Source organism: Chamaea fasciata, unplaced genomic scaffold (genome assembly GCF_029207755.1).
Source record: "Chamaea fasciata isolate MVZ Bird 193981 ecotype frontalis unplaced genomic scaffold, bChaFas1.0.hap1 SCAF_1, whole genome shotgun sequence".
NCBI classification, from domain to species: domain Eukaryota; kingdom Metazoa; phylum Chordata; class Aves; order Passeriformes; family Sylviidae; genus Chamaea; species Chamaea fasciata.
In genome coordinates this window covers 57,802,999-57,828,423 of record NW_027094086.1, presented here as the reverse complement: position 1 = coordinate 57,828,423, position 25,425 = coordinate 57,802,999, and the positions used below count along the sequence as shown (strand labels likewise).

Below are 25,425 nucleotides of genomic sequence, written 5' to 3'. Positions count from 1 at the left end.
AAAAAAAAATCAAAGTAACAAAAAAACCCCCATGACAGAACATGAAAATTGAGTATGCCTTGATGAAAATTTATTCTGTCTCATGAAGCCTAATTCTCATGCCTGATACACTGATTGATGGTAGTGGTGGACATGGTTTCTGTAGTTAACCCGTATGTTTAGGATAACACGGAATATTGGTAAGAGGTTTTTTTAATGATGGCATTCTAAAATAATAGTAGACAGTGAAAACATCACCTGGCAGAGGTAACCTAAACTGTTAGTTGTATGAAACAGACTGTAGTAGTGTTATAAATGATCAGAGCCAATTTCCAAAATCAAAGATATATTTAACAAATTTGAAAAGCAATTTCGAAAAATGCCACGATAAATCAGGACAATATCGAGCAAATGTTGGGTGGACAATCCGGGAGCTGCAAAGGCTGCTTCTCCGGAGTACTGCCCAAAAATTCGGGGTCTCAGGGCAGGTGTTTTATACCATTTTTCTACCCTGAGGCATAAACAAGACAGTAACAAAGAACCCGAAGAACATGACATAATGTACATAACATAATCATTGAAATGTCTAGTATCTGCAAGGGATATCTGAAAGAGTTTCCTGAGAAATTGAAAAGACATCTGAATGAAAAGTCTCCGAATCTTCTGCCGCCCTCCACCCAGATTGGTATCGGATCTCCTGATTAACTGTGAAGATGTGGTCAGCCCATGATTTATGGGCCATTTCCCGGTTATCTCTCTGGCAGATGTCGAGGTAACACCTTTGCACTAAGAAAAGACTGTGGTATGCAAAGAGATGCCCTGGAACTGTTTTCAGGAATTCAGGGTTTTTCACATTCCACTGCAAAGTTTAATACACAAAATTTTAATCCACGAATTTAATACTATGTATCTATTACAGTAGAAAGGATTTTCCTTTGGGGGGCAGAGGGCTAAGAGTCAGGCACTTTTGGTCATTTGTGGAAGTCAACTGGTGTGAATTAAATGAGGTTCAAATCATGCAGAGCCTCTTCAGAAGTAAATTTCAGGAGAAAAAACTGAAATTTGTTGTGTCCTTTGTTGTGTTTTAAATGGCATTTTGGATTAGGTAGAGACAGCAAAAAATGTCTGTGGATCATGGTGTGGTGGTTTAGCATGAATGCGAAGGTTGTTTTTTTTTTCCCCCCCCTTAAGGAAGTTATAGCATGGATTGACAGCTTGGCTGACGAATAAGAGTGTTGTACACGCCTCTGGAGACTTAGTTTCAAAGCAAAGGTTTCAAGTGATTCAGTCTTTTCCTTTTTCAGCTGGCAAGGAGCTAACGTTACTTCGTAAGTCAAAAGTTCGGGCTGGGCCTCGGTGGGGGCACTGCCTCTGGGAGAGCTGCCCGGGCCGGCAGTGACCCCTCTCTCCCCCGGCTCCTCCCATGGGGAGAGGAGGAAGATTGCAGATCGGCAGTGCTGGCCCTGTGCTAGGGGCCACCAGCCGTGCTCTTGGCTTGGCTGCCGGAGCCTCTGGTCCGAGGGTGGAGAGAATCTTGAGAATCCTTCTCCAGAGCTCCAAGGAGCTGATCTAAATTTAAGTTGCTTTAGATTTGACCAGGGGTGGAAGAGGGTCATTCGTCTCTGTTTCTGAGCATGCTCTTTGGTTTTTTTCTTCTCCCAATCATCTGTGGTCTTGAAGTTCTGGGAGTCAGCTGGAGAGGAAAAAAAAGACTTTGGGCAAAGACATTAACTTTTTTTCTTCCTCTATGGAAGACAGAGTAATCTGAAATGAAGAGAGACAGCATTGAAACAAAGCGAAAAAACTGATAAAGACTATTAGAAGAAGAGATGGAGGAAGTGGACATTTTTGACTGGACTTTTCTGGATGTGAATTATGAAGAAATGGACTATTTTTTGTAATATCATAATGCTGTTTAGGGGAATGCAAGTTCTAGCCAAAGAGTTGTGTGTACTGATATACAAGAGATTTAATGGAAAATTTTAATAGAGTTTGTCCCCAGCTCCTGGGAAAAATTAAGGAGGTCTCTATTTCTTTTGAGATAGAGACAATTTTAAAGATAGAAGAAAAGAGTCTTTGTTTTATATTAGAAAAGCATTCTTAAAATGATACCCCAGACATGCAAAGGCCCATAAGCAGCTTAAGAAACTGTTGTATGGGTGGGACTACACAGAATCTGCAAAATTCCGGATGGTTGCAGATTTGTGACATTGAGAGCCACCAGATCTTTTCTTGTGGTGTGTATCTCCATAAGCTCTAGAGAGGCTCCTCTCCCAAAGCGATGCAGGATTGTGTTTAAATGGTTGCAACTGACTGAAAATCACAGTTTTCTCTCTGTATTGAGTAGGAAAGTCAACGGTTTAGGGTAGGGGGGAAGGTGTTTGAATGTCTCATTTTTTCCCCCTCTTTTCTTTCTTTTTTTAGTGTATGTTAATAAAATCTGTTTACTTTCAAGTTGAGCCTGTTTTGCCTTTTTTTTCCAAAAATTTCTAGCTCCCAGTTAATAAACAAATTTCAGCAAATGTGAAACCACCACATACATGGTGCATTGGCTGGAAAATTTGAACCAAAACCACAACACATGGTTTGTTTGGGGAACAGGTTTTGATCTGTTGTTTACTTTATTCTTGCTTGTATCTGGAAATTCAGTTGTGCCTGGAAACATACTGCAGAAGAGAAATGTAGTTCACTCTTTCTTAAGCTGTGGCGGCCAAAGTTTGGGCCATGCACTGTCACAGGAAGATCCTAGAAATAAAATCTTACAAGAAAAAAAGTTAGGGCCCTTGGAAATTCCAAACCTGATAGCTAATACAGTGAAAGAGGACATTGTCCTTTCTAATTGCTTGACTTCATTAAATCTCATGTATTGTGTAACATACAGATAAGGTGCACTGCAGGGAACAGAAAGAGTGTTCTTCAGTGTTATCAGTAAGGATTCTCAGATAAGTGCGGTTATATATTCTGTTTTTTCAGGCCTTTGGGCAATACTAAAAATCAAATGCAGATATATAGATACAGATATTGCTTCTTTTGGCTCGTAAATACCCAAGTATCAACAATTAACTTTAATATACATCACCTTCCTGCAGAGTTTGCATGGGCTACACAGCATTTGAACTGAATAGTAAAACAACAGGGCATACTATTTCATGTAGGAAAAGTTAACTGCTAGTATTGCAGTTCAAATTTCCTGTTGAGATTGGTGCTCCTTTTATTCTATGCCAGGATGCCAGGTGAAACTTGTGTCAGCTGTGAAATATATAGTTCTTTTTAAAGAGGAAAATTCCAAGACGGCTAAAAGATAGCACACATAGGTGTTGTCCATATCCTAATGACAAATGTTAAGAACATAAGTTACATAACACCTATTGTCAAAAAGCAATATAAATATATATTTTTAACAATATCTGAAAATATGCACTAATTTCAATTTTTGTTACATTTGACTACATTGTTGAATTTGGTTATAGTGATGTGTTCCTGCTTGATAGCTGCAGTTCAGTATATCATCATCAAAACGTGCCACTGCCAAATCCAAACGGTCAAATTGCAAAAAGGTGTCGTCAGCAGCTGCAATTCTTTTTCACTTGATCGATAAACTGTAGGTAATAAAGTTCTTACATCTTTATAAGGCATGCACAGCACAGTCATAGGAATACACAATACATGTTTTTTTACTAAGATACCAGCATTTGTTCTAAAATGCACCAGAACACTAGCAAAGATGATAATATGCATGTGACAACAGGTAGGAGTTTGCTCTGAGCTGCTGGCCAGTAATGAGTTAATGCTGTACTCAGCTAGCTAGATTGCAGCTGTGAATAGTTAAATAATGAAGCTGTGGAGAAGGCCCAAAGAAAAAGTCAGACAAAAGGTTATAAGTCTGAATAAATGACTCCTTGAGGCTTGGTAGAAAAAAATAATGATATTTAAAAAATAAAGCTCAAAGACCACGGCAAGCAAAAAACTTGAATAGACTTGAAATTGTTATGAGAATATTATTACTGTGTGGCTTTTTCTATGAAACTATTTTGCATACTGCAGTTAGAAGGAAGAGAAGGTGAGAATTATGATATTTGTAATGATACTTCCCTATGCAAGTACTTACAATAATTGTAGTCTTGGAATGGTGATTTGTTGTGATCTGCCTGCTTTATTTTTTTTCCAAATGCTTTTTAACTGTATATAATTATTCAGAAATTCTTTTACAAAAAAAGTCAATGGACGAGGCATTGTTCTTCTTTATGTTTTGTGTTTTTTAACCAAAACAACAGTTTTGATGTTTTCAAAATGTTTGGCATAATTAGAGCTGTTTTCAAATGCTAGTAAGCCAGTGTTAATTTTATAAACTCTTTCCTTTCCTCAAGAACATAAGCTTGTCTTCCTGAATTATGACTTAGTTTGCCTATTTAAGGTTTAGAATTAGATATATGTTCATAAAAATCACATTATGTATGAGGGCATATTACCTAAAAGCAATTTTTACCCTAAGAAATATCTTGCAATAATGATGGCACAAAATAATGAATATGCTGGAAAAAAAATATATGGAACTGTGTACACTTATAGCTAAGAAAAATAAAATGGGAATTTAAGCCACTGCCTAACTACCTCCACTTCTGGAAATAATCCCTGGTGTCCTTATATACAGTAGTGGTGGTGGTGAAAAATAAGGAAATATAAGAGAAAATCATAGCCCACAACGAACAATACTGTCAGAGTGGTCAAAAGCATCTACTAGCAATCTTATCAGCATTACTAACATGAGAAACCATAGGATCAAAAATCTAGGAACATTTGTTAGCTGCTGGGCCTTGCCAAGACAAGAATAGGACACAGAAAGATTAATCTTTACCTATTCTATAATAAGTTGTTGAGCATCCCTTACATGCTGCATGTGACATTCTTTACTTGGCACCAGTTCTATGTCTGAAGGGGAATTTAGAAATTAAGATTAAGCTGTGGTTTCTATTTATTAGTTGAACTGGGGTGTTGGTGACTAAATTCCCCAGCTGTGGAGTTAGTAGAATTAGCTGTTTTCCAGCTCCATGCAGAAATAAAAACTAGGCACGGCTTACTCATTGATCCCTGTGCTCTGGTTTCTCTCAGAAAGAAACCTGGGTGCACGAAATAGAGGAGACTTGTGCAGCAGAGAAATAGATGATCTGATTGATAGCAGGGACAAGGACTTAAGAGTATGATGTGGAATTTTTTTTTCTGTGTAGTCTGAATTCAAAATTCTATGCCTTCTTATATTCTTTAAGGAAAACCACATTGTTGCTTACCCTGACCCTGGTGTGCCATGTGAACTCATTGAACCTACTTTGGAGAGCTGGAATTTTTTTCACATATGTATGCACGTTATTTCTTAGGACTTGTCAACTTTTGTTCTGTAACTTTAAGCATTTGTGTGTGTGTAGAAAAATGCTGCATATTTTCTTGAGAGTTGGCACAACTTCTAACTGACAGCTGGCACATTCTCTGTTCTGTTGCTTTTAATATGCTGATTCTAAGTCAGATTCCCTTTTGAGGATGTGTTTTCTGTTTGGAAATGAATTATCTTGGGTTGGGTGATGTTTCTTATTAATGCTTGTTGATTCTATTGTAGCCTGCATTTTAAAGTTCCAGGAACACTAATGAATGAATGAAGGATGGTTCCTGCTTTGGAAAACAGCTAAGTGCTAGAAACTTGTCTTTGTTCACTTGTTCTGAGAGCACGTGTAGTCCTGGTACTTTACTCAAAGGAAAAGTACTTTACTTCTGCATTCAGGAATAAACATCGATTTATGCCCTCTCCGGACGTGTGGTTTCTCTTTTTCTACGTTAAAACTTGGCTTCGTAAAACACTCTGAAGAGTAATTGTCCTCTGTGTTCCTTCTTTTGTCCATTCCCTGTTGCTTTAGTAACAGAAAACCTGTCAGAGAAGTCCTCCTCACCAACACAACCATATCTTTGTTTTCTATTCTTTCGGCAACCGTGAAGGTGACAAGGAAAGTTTATAAAGCAGTCTAGGCTTCCTGATAGGTTACAGGAAGAACAACTGATATCTCTGTGACAGGTGTGGAAAAGTCAGGATCACACTATATAACTCCAGTCAAGTTCTGTACATGTAATAAAACCCTGATGTGTCTCAGATTGCCATTTTACATGTCTGTGGAATACGTGTAAAATCCCAAACTAGGCTGTGACCCTCTGGTGCCTTACCAAGATAATATTAAATAATAAGATTTTTCAAAAGTATGTTCAAATGAATTAAAAACCACTGCTAAAAAGCTTCTAGAAGCAAAATGCTAGTAAAGCAATGTATAATTTTTTGACTTATAAGTGCTACCAAATACTACAAAATTTCAACAGAACTCTTAAGAAAAATATAAAGTCTTTTTGGATATAAGAACTTGTGTGCTTTATGTAATGCTGTGGGAATTCCACTGTTTATGATTTAAAATTTTTTATGGCTTCAAGTATCATAAGGTACTGGAGAGCTTCCTGTTCTTTTGATTCTTCTAATCCAAGTGCTTTCCAAGTGCTACGTGTGCTCTCATTTTAAAAAAAGCGATACCACTGTAGACACCAATTGTGATGCATTTAATGTCTGAATACACCACTACTGCATGAAGCACTTGGTCATGTTAGCCTGTTCAAAACACAGAGCCAATGCAATTGACGGTGCACCTTGTTAAGATGGAAACAGAATAGGTGTCACAATGGTAAATAGTGTGAGCAGCACTTCAAGGGCATTCAATATCCCACACTGCTGGAATAATATTAACATAAATTCCTTTTGAGGGAAAATAAGTTAGTACAGAGTAAAAATAATTGTTCATAAATCAGGGGTGTTTTTTTCATTTGTCCTAAAATTTTGTGAATTGGAAAGACTGTTTCTATGACTACCATTTCTGCATGTGTTTGATTACATTGTATTGTAATTTATGGAACAGAAAATGCAAGCCCCACCAGCAGTATTTGAATTAGAATGTAGCAGGTTTATAGCTTTGTTTGGCCTCAGGCACAAGTAATAAAATCCTAGCTTTAAGTACCTTTGGGGTTTGTGGAATGAAGATATCTGCATTATTGTAATAAAGTGTTCCTTGGTGTAATAAATATAACTGACAGAAGTGCATGACTTCCTTTATGAAAAATATGTTGATAACAATATAGTCTTTAAATACTGAAGAAAGTGACTATTAAAATTTTATGCTTCCAGTTAGAGACATCTGTAGAGCATTTAGATGGTATTATCAGTTTACTGCTGGGTATGCCTAATAAGACTTTTAGTTTACAATTAAATTGAGAAATATCGATGAAAGAAAATATTAACCTTCTGCTGATGAATATTTTTTACCAGTCAACATTTTAATTTTCAGTAGATATTTATGAACACAGGTTGATGGATTTGATCATAAGGAGTTTCTTTTGCCTTCTCCAGGAAGCTCTAGGGGAATTTGCATTTACAGTGTGACCAAAAGCAACTTCACTGTCATCTTTTCAAAAATGAACAAAATGCCATAGATGTTCTAGTTCTTATTTATTTTACCAATCTGTCCATTCCATCTCCTTTTATATGCGATCAACTATTCATTAAAAAGACAACTTAGATGTAGTGGTTAACAAAAAATGTTCCCAATACAGAGTAAAACATATCCCAGCTGGACTAGTGTTTTCTGTTTGAGACATGCTATTGTCTTTTCCATCTGACGTCCATGTCAAAAGCTTGGTGTTACTCACTTCATTCAAACTTGACTATTTAGATGTATATAGATAGACTTCTTTATTGAGTAGATGATTTTTTTTTTCTTTTTTGAAGCATAGTTGGTAAAGGAAGAGAGAATTTTATGTAGAAAGAATTTAATCTCTTTGGTCTTGTTTACTGCATATTAGAAGATGCTGAATCAGTTTACAAAAGTTCATCTGGCTTTCAGTATCACATTGCTCAGATGGCAACTATGTCACTATTCAGAGGATTGAAATCTTGGTCTTTAAAGCCTTTCTTCTAGACATTAAGGGGAACCAGTTTATTTTCTGGATCCAGTGGACAATCAGTCTGTTCCATTTATGCATTTAGCATTTTAAACTAATGTGGTTTATTACCTCAACACTTAAAAAGTAAAGTAAAATTTATCAGCATATTTAATTAAATTTTGGAGTTCTAAGCAGCAAGATATTAATCTTTAAAATATAGTTAAAGAGTTAATCAGTGATATATTTTCTTTTAATATATTACTTGAAATAAACTTTCGCATATTTTATTCATAAATTTAGCAGTTCATGTTTGCAAGCTTTCCTGAGCATTTATATGATCCAGATTGTTTTGAATAGAGCATCTCCCTAGATTTTGTTTTGCTGAAGTTCCTGCCTGAATGCTATTCATAATCATTGGCTGCCAGAATAATAAACATTTCTGATCTCCAACAGGTTCTCACAATGATAAGAGAAGTATTTTTCCCTCTTTTTAACTTTATTGCATTGAAATTTCTTTCCTCGTTCTGTTATTCAGCCAATCCGTTTCCATATTTCCTTACTATTTTCCATGTTTTCCTTCTGTTTGCTTTTCTTTTCCCCTTTTCTTTTTTTTTTTTTTTTGTCTCCTTTTCCTGCTACTGTCTCAGTATAACTTTGTGACAGTGCAGAGACTTCAAAGATTAAAGGCTTCATCTTTGCACAGTCACAAAACTGTGAGTGTCAAACACTGTGTGTTATTACCAAACTAGATTCTTCAACCTTAAATGAAAGGAGGTGCCAGACTTGGACTTAGAGCTATTGTAAATTGGAGAAAAAAACAATAGATTACTTCAAAAGCTCAAATTAAAACCTCAGTATTCCAGAGGATGGCCTTTGCTCTTAGACAATCTCAAAAGAATAACTTGTGCTTCTAGTTTCTAAATTGTTTTTTACTTATGTCAAGCCAAGTCTTTGATTTTTCTGTTTCTGATCCCCTGTGGGGGCAAGGTGCTTCCAATGTACTTTGCTAGTGGAAAATCACATGTATGCTGGCCTTTATCTTGGCTAAGCACTTCTGATTGTTATTGCAAATAAACAAGTTTTTTTTCCTTTGTTTATTGCAAATAAACAAGTCTTTTTTTTCCCCTCTATTTATATTCCTGGTCATGCTGGGGGCCACTGTCTTTGAGACAGAACTTAGAAAAAAGGTCATCTACTTGCAGGGAAATACTATTGGGGGGTTATGATTGAATTTTTATGTAATCAAGATTATTACCAAGTCTATACTAAAGGGTATTTAAGAAAGCTATTCTTCAGTGATGATTCAAGGGAATATCTGGATAATACTTTACATTTTTATAATGAAATTCATTATGAAGTCTCCCCTTGAACTGTGTAATCTTAGAATGGTCAAGAGAGGTTGGCGCTACTGTTGTAATTTTGCACTGAACCAAGGCTAACTAAGTATAAATTATTCTCTCAGGTTAATGCAAAAGTTCAGGAAAAAGTGAGAATAGGATGCTAGTGAACTTAAAATTCTATCTAACCTGGTGGGTACCCTCAAATTTGAAAAGTTTTTACTTAAGCTTTAATAATAATGTATTTATATGGAACATGAGAGAACAAATGTAACCTCTCAGGTCAGTTACAAAGTAAGGTACCTCTCACCAAATGACTATGGACAATAAACCAACTATCTAAAGCTTTCTCTTGTCTATATTCTCAAAACCTCATTCAAGTCTAAGAATATTACTACTGGACAAGGACTTGTGCGGTTGAAGATACTTCAGCCAACTTCCTCTGTTCATTATACCCTGGAATTAAACCAACACTATTCAGAGTTATCTAAGAAGTTGATTCAGTTTGGGAAAAGGAGAAATTAGGAACAGTGTGGAGGAGAAAGGTAGACTGAAAGAATCTCCTGACTCAAACTGGTAAGACATGAAGATTCTGCAGCATGCATGCGTGCACACAGAAATACATGCTTTTTGAGTACAATAAAATAAAATACAGAGTTGAATCCCTGATATTCCAAACGGTTCAATATAGATATAAACTGCATTTTAAGACACTCTTAAAGGTTACCTGACCTTATTATGAAAGTACTTCCAAAAATAAAGAATGTCAAAGTGAATCCAATTTTACTACATCATTAGTATTGAACTACATAGGAAAGACCAGATGGAATCATTTTCATTCTGCAAGGTTCAAGACAAATTTGATACTTGATGTCTAATTTATTAAGATCTTAGAAAGACTGAGGTTTTTTTGGGTGTGGTTTTGTGGGTTGGACTTTGTTTCTTTTTGAGGATTTTTAGTTGTTTTGATTTTTTTTTTAAGATTCTAAACAATCTGTAAAATAAAAAAAAAAGTGTGGTTTTTTTTGATGGTACACAAATTTACTTAATAATTTGAAAACTGTCAGATATCCTGTTAGACAGCAGAGAGAAAAGTCTCCCTGAAATCTCTCTTGGTTATTTTGGGGAGTGTTTGTAATGTTTTTGGAATAATTTATATTATTCAAATATGCAGAATGAGTAAATATGTCTGTGGGTTTGTCTTGGTAAATACACACATAGCCTCATTCCCAGAAAACAATGAGTGTTCTGAAGTCTGTTAAAAGCAGACCCCTATTTAACAAACTATCTGTCGTAAATTACTTGCTCAATTTTGAAGTTATTTCCTTCAATAAGTAGTACACTTTGGTGCATTTATGTCTCTGGGATCAATTTACAAAATAAAAAGCTACAAACCACATAATTGGGATTTTTTTTAATCAATCAGAAAGTATATAGCTAAAGCTTAGTCAGAAAAATCAAATACTTGCATATTTGAGGGGACAGGTAGAAAGCAGAATTAATTTTTCATGCAAGACATATATTAAAAAATGTTGGGGATATGAGCAGGATTATTACTACAGATTCCCACTGGAATTAGGTAAACTCTTCTGTTTTCAGGCTTTATCTAAGTCTCTTTGCATTCTGTATAAGAATTTGGTTACTTTAATACAGACTTTTCACTTCTCTCTCTTTGAGAAGTGAGTGAAATGCTAAAGGTGAGTCTTTCTTAGTCTAATATTTTACTGATAAAATCAATAGCAGAAATGAAATTCTTCAGAAGTATGGTGAACAAGGAAAACAATCACCAGGTGAGAAGCTGGGATACAAAGCTCTTTTGGTTAAGGTTGCTTCAAACTTATTTGCTATATTTAGGTGATCCTTAACACTGAGTCCTTATCTAACTTGATTTCTTTCCTTTCCCTTAGGATTTTTGTAAAATTTCTCCTACCTCCACCCCACCCCTTGCCCTGTAAGGTTAACATTTAATTTTATTTCAATAAATATTGAAGCAATCTCAGGTCAAATGGGGCACTTCATGTGAAGAACACCACCCTAAATATTTTGTTTCATAGTAGATTTTTTAAAAATACAGAAAGAATTGAATTTGGTTGGACTTAAATTATAAAAAATGGCTTTGATGTAGGGTTTTTTTAGTGTTTTCTGTTGACAGCTATTCAAGCACCACAGAAGTGTTATTTCCATTTCTGTTGTTAAATAAAGTGGCACTATTCCTCATTATGCTCTTATTGTTTCTTTTGGGCTTTTTTAAAAGAGGTATTTTTTAGAAGCATAGGATCTTCTCATAATACTCAGGTTTTATTTGCCAATAAGGTATATTGTTCTGTAAGTGTTGTGTGACTACACAGATTTAAACATTTGTGCTATCAGAAAAAGCATTGCTTGTTGGTGACTAGTATATGCTTAATAAATATCATTGTTCCTTCCATAATTTTTCTGCACTTGTCTTTTCCCTTGATTGTTACCAAATGGTGTTTCAGACAATAGAATGATTAACAGCATTCTTGCTATTGTTTTTGAATCAGAGTAATTACTTCTAGTAGAGTTTGTGCAATCAGACCTTATCCATATGTGCGACATGGCTGAATGAGAATTCTCTCTGATGATTACTCTAGTGAGCTCATGGCCATTAATTTAGTTTGAGAAGTAGATTTCTGATTCTTTGGAAAGACAGCAAACTACATTTTGGTGTTGGAGAGGAAAAGTATTATTAGAAATGCAAAGTTGGTATATTGGTTTAATCACCTGATGTGTTTGTAGCTATTTTAGTTATAAAGTACGAATGTTATTTGATCCGTATTTATCTTTGGACAGATAAATACTCTAGATGTCTTGTGGCTAGCTACTTAGCTGAAATTGATTAAAGTGTGTAGGTGCCTCTGTTTAATCATGTGGATGTTGTGGATCACTGCAAAAAAACCCTATTCACTCACATACTACTGGTGCTTACTTCCCTGGGTAAGGTTGCTGATTTTGCTGTACTATATTGCAAATATTTTGTAAGTTTTTCTGTTACAAGGTAAAGAAAGTGTGTGAAGTTGATGCTTTTAATTGCAAATTTCTGTTCAGTGAAAGTCACAGAAGGTAACAAAATTGTGCATGTAGGTTCTCAAATGTTACACAGCCTTTTTTTCCCTTGATGCTCATGTTTTTTATTTTGCACTTGATGGATATCAGGTTGCTGATCCAAAACTGTGAGGAGTAATTGATAGACTAGATTGCTATATCTCTATTCAGAGGGACTTCAACACACTAGGGACACTGGAAAATGCAAAACTTACAAAGTTTATCCAAGTCCTGCACCAGGGGAGGATTATTCCATGCACCAAAATGGCTGATGGTTAAGTGCCTGGGATACAATTTTGTGGAAAAGGACCTGGGGAGTCACAGTGGAAAAATGGGTTGACAGTGAGACGTGTCCTAAACTGCATTGGGAAAAACATTTCAGTAGGCTGTGGGAAGCTGGGAGGTGTTCCTGCCTCTCTTCTTAGATTGTAGAGACCACATTTGAAGTGTCATGTCTAGTATTGCACTCTGGTATAAGAGGCACGAAATACTGGACTGGGTCCAATAAACGACTACAGATATGATACTTGGAGCATCCTACACAAGGTTGAGAGGCTGAGAGCTGGGATTATTCAGCTTGAAAAGAGAGGATGGTGAAACACTGGAACAAGTTTTCCAGAAAGCTTATGAAGTGTCCACCCTTGGAGAAGGTCAAAACCTGACTGGACAGGCTCTAATCAGCCAGTTGCAGTGTACACTTCTTTGAGCATGAACACAGGATTAGGCAATTTCAGGAAGGTTTTTCCAAACTCAACCCTTTTGTGATTTTAAATTAGATAAGGGGAATTATATTAGTAGAAGTGTTATCAATGTACTGTGCAACTGTTAGTCTTAAAGAATTGTAGATATTTCAGACAGTTCTGTGTATCTTGAGGAACACAACACTGCACTGTCAGAAGAGGTGGCAGATTATATCTGATGAGATCCTAGATCTTTTGGCACTGGCATAAAAGACCCCAGAATTCTTTTGCCAGCCTTCACAAAGGTCTGTCTCAACTTCTGGCAGTGTTCCTGTTTGTCACCACTTCAGACTCAGGAATTATTTGGTGTTAATGTTTCTGGAATAAAAAAACCTGATTTGTTTTCAGACCTTGCTAGACGTCTAGAATCTTGCTTCTTCATGCTCAGTGTAGAGTATAGCACAGACCTCATATCTGTGAACATTGTGTAGAAAGAATGATATACTGTGTTTTCACACTTTAGACCAATGCAAGGCATCATCTTTTTACTCAGTAGGTACTGTGGGAAATGTAAGCATAAATCACCATGGAAATCAGATTAGAGGAGTATAGATAACCCCAAGTATGTGCAGAGACATTGTGCTTTATGCTAATGTTGCCAACCTGGATACTTATGTGGGACACTTCATTATTTCCTTATAGAAACAGAAATTAGGCGATTGGGGTTTTTGTTTTTTTTTTTTTTTTTTTTTTTTTTGTTTGGTTGGTTTAGGGTTTTTTTTAGATTTTGCTAAAGAGATCTACTTTATTGTGTAAAATGTTAGTGAAAGACCAGAGTTTTGATAAGGCCAAGGCAAATACTCTTGTGCTAAATCAGAGCCGGAGGTTGCTTCTAGTTCTTGGTTTGTTAAAGCTCACAGCAAGCTGGTGTCTTAACACTGTTGGTGCTTGAGAAACTGATGCAAAAGGTCAGTAATCTTCATAAGTTTCTGTTTGGGCCTGAAGCTCCAGAGGACAATTTTACATTTGAAAAACAAAGCTAAGCAAATCACCACTCCATGAATCCCTCCCTTTCAGCAAAGTCCCAAAAACAAAACAAATGAACCCCCCTTCCAAAAGCCACAAAAAAGAAAAAAAAAAATGCCCCTCCCCCCAAAATAACCCCAAACCCCCAAAACAGCCCCCAAAAAAGCCAACGAAAAAAAAACCAAACCAAAACAATAACAACAACAAAAAAAATCCCAAGAGGAAAGAAAGAAAATCAACAAACAGACCCTGACAAAAATGATCCTTGCTGAGGCTGCAGGAAAGATACTGCAACTTTTGTGCTAGTGGAAAGTTAATTAAAAATCCCAAGCAAACAAGTAAGAGAAAGCTGAAAAGACGAAAGTATAAAAAGTTATATTGAGAAAGATACACTGTGATAAGGTCAAACTACTGTTATGACTTTCTGCCTTTTTTGAAACATCTCTACCTGATCCAGTGTATTTGCTGTAATGCTTTACTAGAGTGTATCTGTTCTGGATACCCTTCTTTTATAAAAGTGGGCGAGGAAAGATCAATGGTAGCTTAAGTGCTGTGCACACATTTCCTTCAAGTGATGCTTGCAGTGTTCCATAGTGGTGCCCCGTTTCAATTCTACTTCTCAGTTAGCTTTCAAGAATCCTGAGAGATGGTATGTAAAATTTAAACTTTTTTGTCCTGGTGAACTCTTCTGTGTCTAGTACCACAAGCAGTACAGAATTAGGACCTTTGTACATTACAAGGATGTTTTTCTGAAGGCTAGAAAATGATGCATATTCACCTGCTTAAATCTGTACTACTTGTTTTTTGCTTCTTTTTACTTCAACTATTTACAACTAAAATGAAACATATTCCAGTAAATTCATTAAAAGTGTCTGTGCTTTTATGTCCTACCCCCCAGCCATCCTGTCTTTCATAGAGGGGTAGATTTATAAGTGTTGACTCTAGACCTTCTCACATGACAGAAATAAAGTGTGTTTAAATTCCTAAATTTCACTTAATGTATGAGTTTTTATTAGACATTAAAAAACAACAAAAGTTTTGTACTTCAGAACTTACTTTTGTACTGAAAGAAGGAGTCTATAAAATTATGTCCAAAATAAAATGTCATACGTCAGAAAACTAATTATTTCTCTGTCCATGCATAAGAGCCTAGCTATCACATCTGCAAAGTCGTTCAGAAATAAAAGCCATGTATTTGGGAACTGTATAACCTGAAAAGATTTGGTTATGACCTTGTTATGTATAACCCTAAACCACTTTCAGGATTTGCCACTGTTATAAATTTCAAGGAATACTGTTGTGTTCCTTCCTCTCCTTGCCTCAACCCAATACAGTATTCTATTCATTTCCCATAATGCCAAGACAGAACTACTTATGTTTCATCAGGGCTGATAGGTTTGTGAAATATTAGCCAAAACACCCCCACCAGTATTTGGGGTTTCAATACTTAAAAAAAAAAAAAAAAAAAAAAAAAAAAAAAAAGGCAACAACAACCAAAGAGAAAAAGAAATTCCCCACACTGAAAACTGGAGAACTGGAGTTTTTCTCTAAACAGCCACTGGTAGATTTAGAATTCAATTTTATGGAAGAAGCAATCTTTATACATACATTTAATTCAGCTGGATTCTTCAGACTCTGGGTTGATTGGGACAAAGAAACTAAAACCAACATCTGCAGCATTATGTAAATATTTATAACTAAAAAGGAGGAAAAAAATCGTATTGCTTTAAATATCTACTTGACTAGGAAATACTGTTTGTATGTATATTACTAAATTGATTATTTCCTTAATCCTAGTGAGATTTTCCTTTTTGTGTATTAAATTTTGATATGTTTTCTTCTATTACATGCATATTAGTTGGATTTAAATATAATCATAAAATCTTACATTTGAATATTTGAATATTTTCAAATTTAAAAATAACTACAAATAGAATCTTTTATATTTCTTAAAGAAAAAAAAAATCAAAATCCACCCCCAAAAAGAACCACCCCAGCAACCCCCAGCTTACTGAATATTCAGTTAAAACAGACTTCAGTACTTTGGTGTGGCGGTAAGAAGGGGAATCAATCCTTTATTCCTCTTTAGAGTTGTGACACAACAGCCAATAAAATCAGTAGAAAGTTGGATTGTGACTGTGCATCTCAGGTGGTAACATGTTTATTACTGCTCTTGACAGAACATTGTCAACTTACTGTGGTGTTTATTTTGTTTATTCTCTTCCCTCTTTGCCTTTCAAAGAAAACAAGTTAGTTACAAGAGATGAGGGAGGTGGAGTACTCCCAGGTACCTAACTTGGGAGTTAGGAATTAAAAAGTGGTCTGAGTAATTCTGGCAGAATAGCTTTTCCTGAAAAGAAAAATTGCTTGTAATTCTCTTGTTTCTATGCATGTACTACAGGGTTTTATTGTTTTGGTTTTTTGGGGTGGTTTTTTTTTGTGGGTTTTTTTTTTTTTTGACTTGTCATAATCCCAGAGACTGACCAGTTTAACTTGCTTCCATTTTCCTCTAGATAATCCAATGAGGTTCTCACATGGCAGGGTCAGAGCCAGAGTTTAGGAAGTTGCTGATGCCTGAGCAAAAATTGGCAGTGACTGTCTACATCGGGTTTCTTCATTGTCTTCACAATTCTTCATGTCAGCTCTGTTACCAGTTTGACTATACCCTTGCCATTGTTTATGTTCAGTCCTTGCTTATGTTGGAACTAAAGTCTAAGGAGCAGGTCATGTGTAGAAAAATTAATACAAAAATAATTTTTTGACAGTTTTTTGTTTTTATATAATTTTTTTATTTTTTTTAATAAGTTCACTTCGTGAACTTTATGATTCTTGCTTGATCTAGTATTTTTATACAAGTAGCAACAATATATTTTAGCTGTTTTTTTTCTTCAAAAAAAAGCTGGCACTACACAGGTATTCTAGGTATGAATCTATTTCCTGAAAATCCTAGATGATCATTCCTATCTGAAACTTCTTACCACCCCCACCTCCAAACTTGGTGCCGTTCTGAGAAGGAAGTGTGAGGCTGGGGATCCTCTCCTCATACAAAATACATTAGTAGATCTTACAGTCTCAGCTTCCAAAAGAGTTGACAGTTCTGTTGCCTTAGATATCAGTGAGGCACACTGATAAGTCTCCAGAAACAATAGCATAAGCTTGTTGCTATGTCCTGTGGAGATTTTCTTTGTTTGTCTGATCTGTTGCTATTGGGTTAGTCCTATTGCCCTAGCGATTTTCACACTGCTGCTTATAAAATGATCTTTAAAACTATTATTCTGATGAGCTTAACTTAATTATGTTGTATGTACATGAGATTGTTGCAAGTCTTTATTACCAACATTAGTAAAATAGATTACCTAACAAATTAATAATGCATTCCTTAAAAGGCTGTCCATGTGTAATTATGTATAATTTAGAAAAAGCTTAGAAGATGGTGTGTGGTTTTTTTTCTAAAGTATCCTATCTGCATGGTTGAAATCAATTTAAAGTATCAGCACTTGTGAGTTTCCAACTTATAATTTTCCCTGTAGAAGTCAACTATTTTTGGCATTGATGCCATGGAAATATTTTTGCTGGAGATCATACAAAGCCTTTGAAAAATATTGCATGAAGTCAAACACTATATTCAGTCACAGAAATACACTGAGGAAAAGCTCTCTCTGTAGTAAGCTAGATGTAGACTTTAGTTCATGATCTGGATCCATGAGTACTTAACAACACAATGATCTGATTTTGAAAACTTAAACAGTCCACTGCTATATATGCAAATCTTCTAACAAGGGCTGGTCTTTTTTGAGAGATTTCTGGCAGCTTTAGTAAGTGTGTTACATGAATCTATAAATACAAAATATTTGTTACACATTTTAATGTGTGACATTCTAGACTAGAATTTTTACTAAGTTTAGATAGAGTGGCAAGGATAATGAGAAATGTGAAACTGCAGAGGGCCATATTTTTCAAAGCAAAAACGGGTCTTTTCCCAGAAATAATCTGTTGCTTAGTTTTTTAGTTGATTCAAAATAAGATATTTCTCAGTTGTTACTGACTTGTGATGTATCCATAAGGAGTCTAGTCATGGTGATTGGTGGGCTCCTTGAGTGAGTTCCTGTCTCAAAGACTGAGACTTCTGAGACCTCCTTTCTCTTAGGTCTAAAGGGAGACTGGTCTCTTTTTGTAAATACTTTTTTATGTGTGCTGAGCTGAGTGGTATGAATACCTCTGAAGAACTTAAAACTGTTTTACTAAACATGAAATGTTGGTTTCTGGATGTATTACTCAGAGTGGCGTGGGCTATACAAGATGACAAAAAGATTTTAGCCCCGAAATGTGTGCTGTTAATGCCATGGAGATTTCTTTGGGGATCTTTGCACTAAGATATCATCTATTTGTTCATTTAAAGCTTTGTCTTGCATTTGAGTCTACTGGCATTCAAAGTCCAAATATTTTCTCTTTTTTTAGAAATTCTTTTATGTGTTTGCTGGGCTGTACCAAGACGACAAAAGGTAGAAATGAGAGCCTAATGTGAGTTTAAGACTTTTTGTCATATGCCTCTTCCACAGAGTTTACAAATTCTGGAAGGGAGCAATCTCTACTCTGACAACTGAAGAGGAATATTCAGTGAGTCAGAACATCTTGGACATGCTGGTCTCTGCGATAGAGCTGTGACAGTCTATGCACTTTTGTGAGAAGAATTATTGAAGCTGCTGAGGCATCTGTTGATGCTACATTCACCCTATTCCAACTTCTGTGGATGCAGTTGAGTTTTTTTTCTCTATCACCTACCTAACTTCAGCCTGGCTATTGGATCAGTGCATGGTTGTTTTCATAAAAAGATAATTTATGAGCCAGTTTCTCCTCACAGATTTCACAGCTACCTAATTCATTCATTTTTCTGACACTGAAAATTAATTTCCTATGTCCCTTGATGTTGCATTATATGATGACTAGTAAGAATCATCACAGTCATTTTGAAAAACAAATAAAACCTGAATGCGAATCTAGGAGAGAAAAACTGAACCCTCTGGAGGGAAGCATTCTTCTGTTCCATCTTAGCAATTACAAGTGTGATCCTTTGCTGTCCTGGGATTGAACTGATGCCATATCACACACCCAAGAGCAGGATGAAAGCTCCAGGGGGAAGACACAGCCTCCGTTCTGGAAGAAAATACCACTAACTCCTCATCCTACTATGATAAATACAGTGAAAATGGAATATAGGGAAGAATAGGTTTAGAAGAAATCTCCTGTGGAACACTTGCAAAGCTACTTGCATGCAGCCAGCCATACTCAAGCAGGCTATAGTTTTGTTGATACAACTCTCTGCTGTTGCCCTTGCTTGGGTTTTTTCTATTTCAGATGTAGAAGTTTGCATTTTCCTTTGTGGGAATTCATCACATCTTATTTGCCCCACAACACAAAGAAAGCCATTGTGCTCATTTGTGCAAGAACATGTAAATTTTGCTGTTACACTTCCTTCAAGGAGTTACAGTAGAGGAAGCTCTTTTATGGCTTACTTACATGGTCTACCCTGTAACTTTTATGCCTTTTACAGCAAATTTTCAGGGTTAAAAAGTTGAACCATGCTTAGAAATTAAAAAGCATTCTCATACAGCACCTAATTTTCTCTTTTTTGAGAATTTTCATGTATATTCAATCATCTGCAGCAATTTAATCTACTGCGGTATTGTGGAAACCACAGCTCCTTTCTCCTTGAACTACTTTTAGTGTTTATCCAAATTGAGCTATGAAGGGGAAATCTGGGCCAGTTCATTTACTGAACTTGGTTACTCTTGTGTTTAATATTCTCTAATGATCCACTAGCGTATTCCTGAATGTGTGTTGCTATCCAATAGATTATAGCACAGATACCTAAGCTGCATAACAAAAGCAAAGTAGTTGCTGGAGAGGGATGACTATTAAGTAATATATTCATGAGCAGCTAGTCTCAGCTTGGCTGTGTCCACAGATTATCTGGATCTTTTTAATTTAAGAATCTTGATCGACACAAAATGTAACTGATATGAAAGTCTCCTAGAAATAATTGATGAGGTAATGTTCTCTGAGGAATAAGAATTTGCTGTGCTCTGTCTTTAGCTTCTAACAGATATGAATGGACACAAATATTGCACTGTTTTTGGCAGGGAGTGCTGTGGTAACACTTGGTGTGTAATGCTCCCAGGATTTTCAGCTCTGGCAGTTGCAGCTTCCACTTATCTGGAAAATTTGCTTTTAACTCGACATTAAATGAACATGAATGAGGCTGGTCACTGGTAAGTGAGTAATCCATTATTCTGTAAATGCAGATGACACCATTGAGTTCTGCATAAGAACTGAAATTGTCCACTCAGCAAGAAGTTTGATATTAGAAGGCAAAACTTGATTGAAAGCAATACATTCAAAGAATGTTTATTTATATTTCAGAACACATTTCTGAAATATAGATAGGACAAACTAAAGTATTCTTCCACTCTTTAAACTGAAAGAGTATAGCTCTCTTTTTATCAGCATGTTGGATCACCATGGTTTTCCCAACCAGGAATAGCTGGACAAAGTCAGCATAAAACCAATCTGCTCCTTGTGGTTATTTGGATTTCTTAAAAATCAAACCAGAGGGTCAAAGCTCCTTCAGGCATTTTTCTTTATCTAGTAGACCAAAAGGAAGAAAAATCTTGATTTCCCTCTGATGTCGCAGCTGAAAATGAATGGTGTACACTGTGACCAGACTAGGTCTTCAAATTCTGTTATTTAGGAAGTTAATTCTATTGGCATACAGGTGTCCGTATATTGTTTAGGTGAGCAGGGAGAAGCACTACATATCAATTTCTTTCACTTAGTTAACTGTCTTGGAAATGAAGAGCTGGTAGTTCCTCCATCTTGTGAAATCTCAAGGCAAATGATGTCCAGACACATCATCTGAGACCCTTCACTGAAACAGGACTCTAGATAATTTTGTAATGAAATGTTTAGCATCTACAAAAGAGTTCATAAGTAGAACTCTTAACAACACATTGTCCCTATATTAATAAAAATGCAGCAAAGCAAAAATGCGTGGCTGTGTGCAAATGTAACAGCAGCACCTTTGAAGGCAACTATCCATTAAAATTGTGGAATTTTGGATCTGTATGAGACCTGAAGGTTGACATCTAATCTGTTTTTATGAAAGATTTTTTCTATTGATATCTTCATTAACTAAATTAGTTTTGTATAGAGTAAGTATAAAAGTTTATTTTACAGATGATTCCTCTTCAGAATTAGATCTCTTCCAGTACATGTAATTTTAAACCATGTCTAATTCCATATGATAAGAAAAGTAAAAATTGAGTAATTTAAAACAAAATAGTCCTGACACATCTGAAAGAATGAAATACAATTCGAAGAGTGGGAACAGAAAATAAGAGATGAAGGGAGAGGCCAAAACAGTCATACTTCCCCTCTGGAATCTAGACTCCACAAATGCTTTCTTATAGGCAAAAAGTAATTTCAGAAAATAACTGCTGTGAATTTAAGGAAGTACTCATTTGAGTGAGCTAATATCCAGCATTATAAAATATTTATTAATGATGTTTACTTTATATTGTACAAAATCCCACACTTAGTGCTTTTATTACATGTAATGACCATATCATCACGGTCTCATGAGACCTACAAGGTGCTGCTTAAGAGTAAGATGTCTCTTTGGATTTTTTTCTCTTTTTTTTTTTTTCTTTCACTGAAGATCTTGTAAGTTTGTCTGTTACAAATTATTTTTACCTTGAAAGTGCTGATCACAGTGTCAATGATCCAAAGCTTTTTTCTGTTGCTCTTTTTTTTTTTTTTATGATGACAATCACATTTGTCATTTGTATTATGCTGTAGTCTAGCTTTCAGTAGAAATAGTAATATGTGTATTAGTACGTGTATATTACACAAATGAACGTATTATCTATATATCAAAATTAATATGCATATATTAATCCACTGAGACAGGAATGTGGGGGTGGGGAATTGTTTACTAATGAACATTTGATAAGTGCTTTAAGATCTTGAAAACAAAATAATAACTAGGTATTTAGCTGCTGGTCAAAATTGAGAGTTGTGGAAAAGAGATACAATCCAACTTGTGTACTGTTTTCACCTTGTTGCAGAGTTGTTAATATGGATACACTCTTTAAATTGAGTATTAATAGCATTTTTAAAAAGTCTATTGATAGAGACTTTCATCTGTAAAGAATCTACTGAATACAGTTCCTAGGAGAGCATTCTTTGTTTGATTGTCCATAGCATGAAGGAGAGAGGAGTTTTTTGTCAAAATGTGTAAAATCACAGAATCATAGAATTAATAAGTTTGGAAAAGACCTCTAAGCTAAACCATTAACCCAGCATTGCTGTGTTCACCCCAAAACCGTGCCCCCAAGTGCCATGTTCACAAACCTTTGGAGTGCTCCAGCGATGATGATTTCACTACTTCCCTGGGCAGCTTCACCACCCTTTAGGTGATGAAATTATTCCTAATATCCAGTCTAAACCTCCTCTGGTGTAACCTTTATCCTGTCACTTGGTACCCCCACCTGGCTACACCCTCCTTTCAGGCAGCTGTAGAGGACAAGCAGGTGTCCCCTGAGCCTCTTTTTCTCCTGACTGAGCAACCCCAGCTCCCTCAGCTGTTCATTGTATAATCTGTACTCCAGAACCTTCACCAGCTCTGTTGCCCTTCTCTGGAAACACTCCAGCATCTCAAATACTTTCTTGCAGTGAGTGACTGAAAACTGAACACAAGATTTGAGGTGTGACCTCTTCAGTATTGAGTAGAGTGGGATGGTCTCTGCCCTGGTCCTACTGGCCACAGAATTTTTTGCTACAGGCCAGGATGCCAGTGGCCTTCTTGGCCACATGAGATGAGAATACTACTAGGAGAGTATGCCAGAGGAGCTGAAGTCAAATACATGTTGGTGACTGCTTATAAAAACGGATTTTGCTTGTGTAATATAGGAAATTTGGAATTGTATTGGCATGTTCATAGAACCCCATCAGGAAGGCTGCATGTCATCTGCTAATTCACCTCATTAAATTAATAAAATACTAATCAAATTTGGTATTGTAAGTTCTGTTCTCTTTGAATTGTTGTTGATTATGAAAATGACTTCAGGATATAGCATAAATTCCTATGTAGCTGTCACTCTGTCTCATTTTCAAAACACAAAGCAAAATTTAAAGGGGCTGATTTTTTTTATTCATTAGCATTACACATGTTAATATTTTTCATAGATAAAAGAGGAAAGAACAAAGTATGTGTGACCATAGGGTCAATGATGTTCCTTAATGTATTTCTGACGGAGTTCAGCAAGAAAACAAGTCCCCTTGTGGGCTGGACTGAAATGAGAAATTTCCATCATGGCTGCATTACTGAAATAGTAGTTGTTTGTTTCCTTTAATGGCACATTTAAATATATTTCTTTCCTATATCTTTAAATGGAGGGAATTGCCATATCTCGAGCAGCCTTCTTTCTCCTGGTCCCCGTGTTGTGGGTTAACACAGGTGGGCAGCTCAGCACCACACAAGTCACTCCCCCACCCTCAGTGGGATAGGGAAGAGGGAAAAAGAGTAAAATCAAGGTAGACCAACACCTAGCCTTTTGCTAGGCAAAAGGTGGCTTATCTCCCTAAACTCTCTTCTTTTCCCTTTTTTTGCTTAACCTGCCATTATCCAGCATGTGATATCTCTGGTTAATTTGTGTCATATGTTCCCCTGCAATCTCCTGCATGAGCCCCATACTATTCACTGTGTTAGGGCAGACTGAAAAAGCAAGGGTCTTGATACAAATGCTGTCTAGCAAAAGCTAAACAAGTTTTCTATCTGTCTTGTTTCAGCCTTAAATCTAAACCAGCACCACAAAAGCTGCTCTGAAGAAAAGGAACTCCATCTCAGCTAGACCTGATACATCCTCACAATACATTGTTTCTATCAAATAGATTAAATCAACTACCTAGGAATCCTTTTTTTTCCTAAAACTGTTGGAGTAGAATACAAATAATGTGGGGGAATAGATGAGCAGTAGGAAATCTCTTGTTTTCCCTCTTTCTTTAAAAAAGAGTGAAATCAGTTCAAAATATATGGACTAAACTCTTTAGTGAGTTACAGAGGATTAACTATGTGAGAGAGCATACGTTTGATGAGGATGATATCTGACAAGCAAATCTGACAAGCATAATGTTCACAAGATTCCAGCATCTAAATGTGTGCTTAGTTGAGGAAGGTCTCAGTCATTTTCAGTCTGTTACTCAGGAAAAAAGTTTCTGCAGCCTCAGAAGGATCTGACAGAGAGATAAAGTGCTGATCACAGACACAAATAGAAAAGAGATAAAAGAGAATACAAAATATTGAAGAAGGGGGAGAAGAGGAGGGTCAAATTTGAGGTCTCTCTTTGTAGCATAGGAATATTATGCAAAGAGTCACTTTTATAATTATTAAATGTTCCGTACCTACATTCTTGACAAGTTGATGAGAGAAAAGGTGCTAAAAAGAGAATGAGGAAATTTTCGTTATGTGTACATTTCCAAGCAAATCAATTATTTGGTATTGTGGATAATTTACAAATAAAATTGCAAACGGTAACGTTATGACTTTTGTGTCTTCAAAACTTTCTCTTTTCTTAGGGCCATCATAAGCTTCATTATTTTGAACTTTGACTCCTCCAGAGTAGGTAATGTGTTTAACTGCAAAAGAACTGATCACCATCAGCACCTTCTACTTTCAGAACTCCTTCCTTCTTTCATGGTTAATATCTTAAAGTTCTCTCAAACTTCAGGCTATTAGAATATCTTTCCAAAGGAATACTTCAGTAACATTTTTGAGTTCTAGAAACTCTGTCAGAGTCAATGGGTAGGTTTTTTAACTTAGCTGTCTTTCGGAGATGCTTAGCATAAAGTTAGCACTTGGTCCACAATGAGTAATAAAAATTTGACTAACCAACTGAATGATGTCAGTTTTGACTTCAAATTCATCACTGAATTTGTTAATGTTTGGTGTTCTCTTTCTCCTGCCTTTGGAGAATGGGAAGATGCTACTGTCAAAGTTATATGGACAAGTCACTCTTGAGAGGAATGGAGAGCTTCAATGTTAGGGGTCTTTGGGCAGTTTGCAGCTCTGAAACTCTCTCTTCCTGGCCTGGACTGTTTTGGGCTCTCCTGCCTTGGATCATTTTGAGCCTGGCATGCTGGCTAGAAATGGGACTGACTTCCTGAAATCTGTCTTTTTTAGACCTTTTGTAAACACATTTTTGTAGTGGAAGCCCTGTTGTGCCATTTTGCCAGGCAACTCTGACCAACACTGCTCTGTAATCAGAGCCTTATCAGAGAAGCTGAGGTCTCAGGAAATTGAATAATACGTTTCCCAGCCTGGT

The 25,425-nt window shown here is 36.1% G+C and overlaps 1 long non-coding RNA gene across 1 annotated transcript; it reads left to right on the top strand.

The window, feature by feature from the left end:
* Positions 1 to 3,853: 3,853 nt before the first annotated feature.
* On the top strand, positions 3,854 to 24,593 carry LOC136302235 (uncharacterized). Its single transcript, XR_010724023.1, has 4 exons — positions 3,854 to 4,039; positions 18,607 to 18,802; positions 20,188 to 20,316; positions 23,894 to 24,593. It is a non-coding gene; the product is annotated as an uncharacterized lncRNA (long non-coding RNA).
* Positions 24,594 to 25,425: the final 832 nt, after the last annotated feature.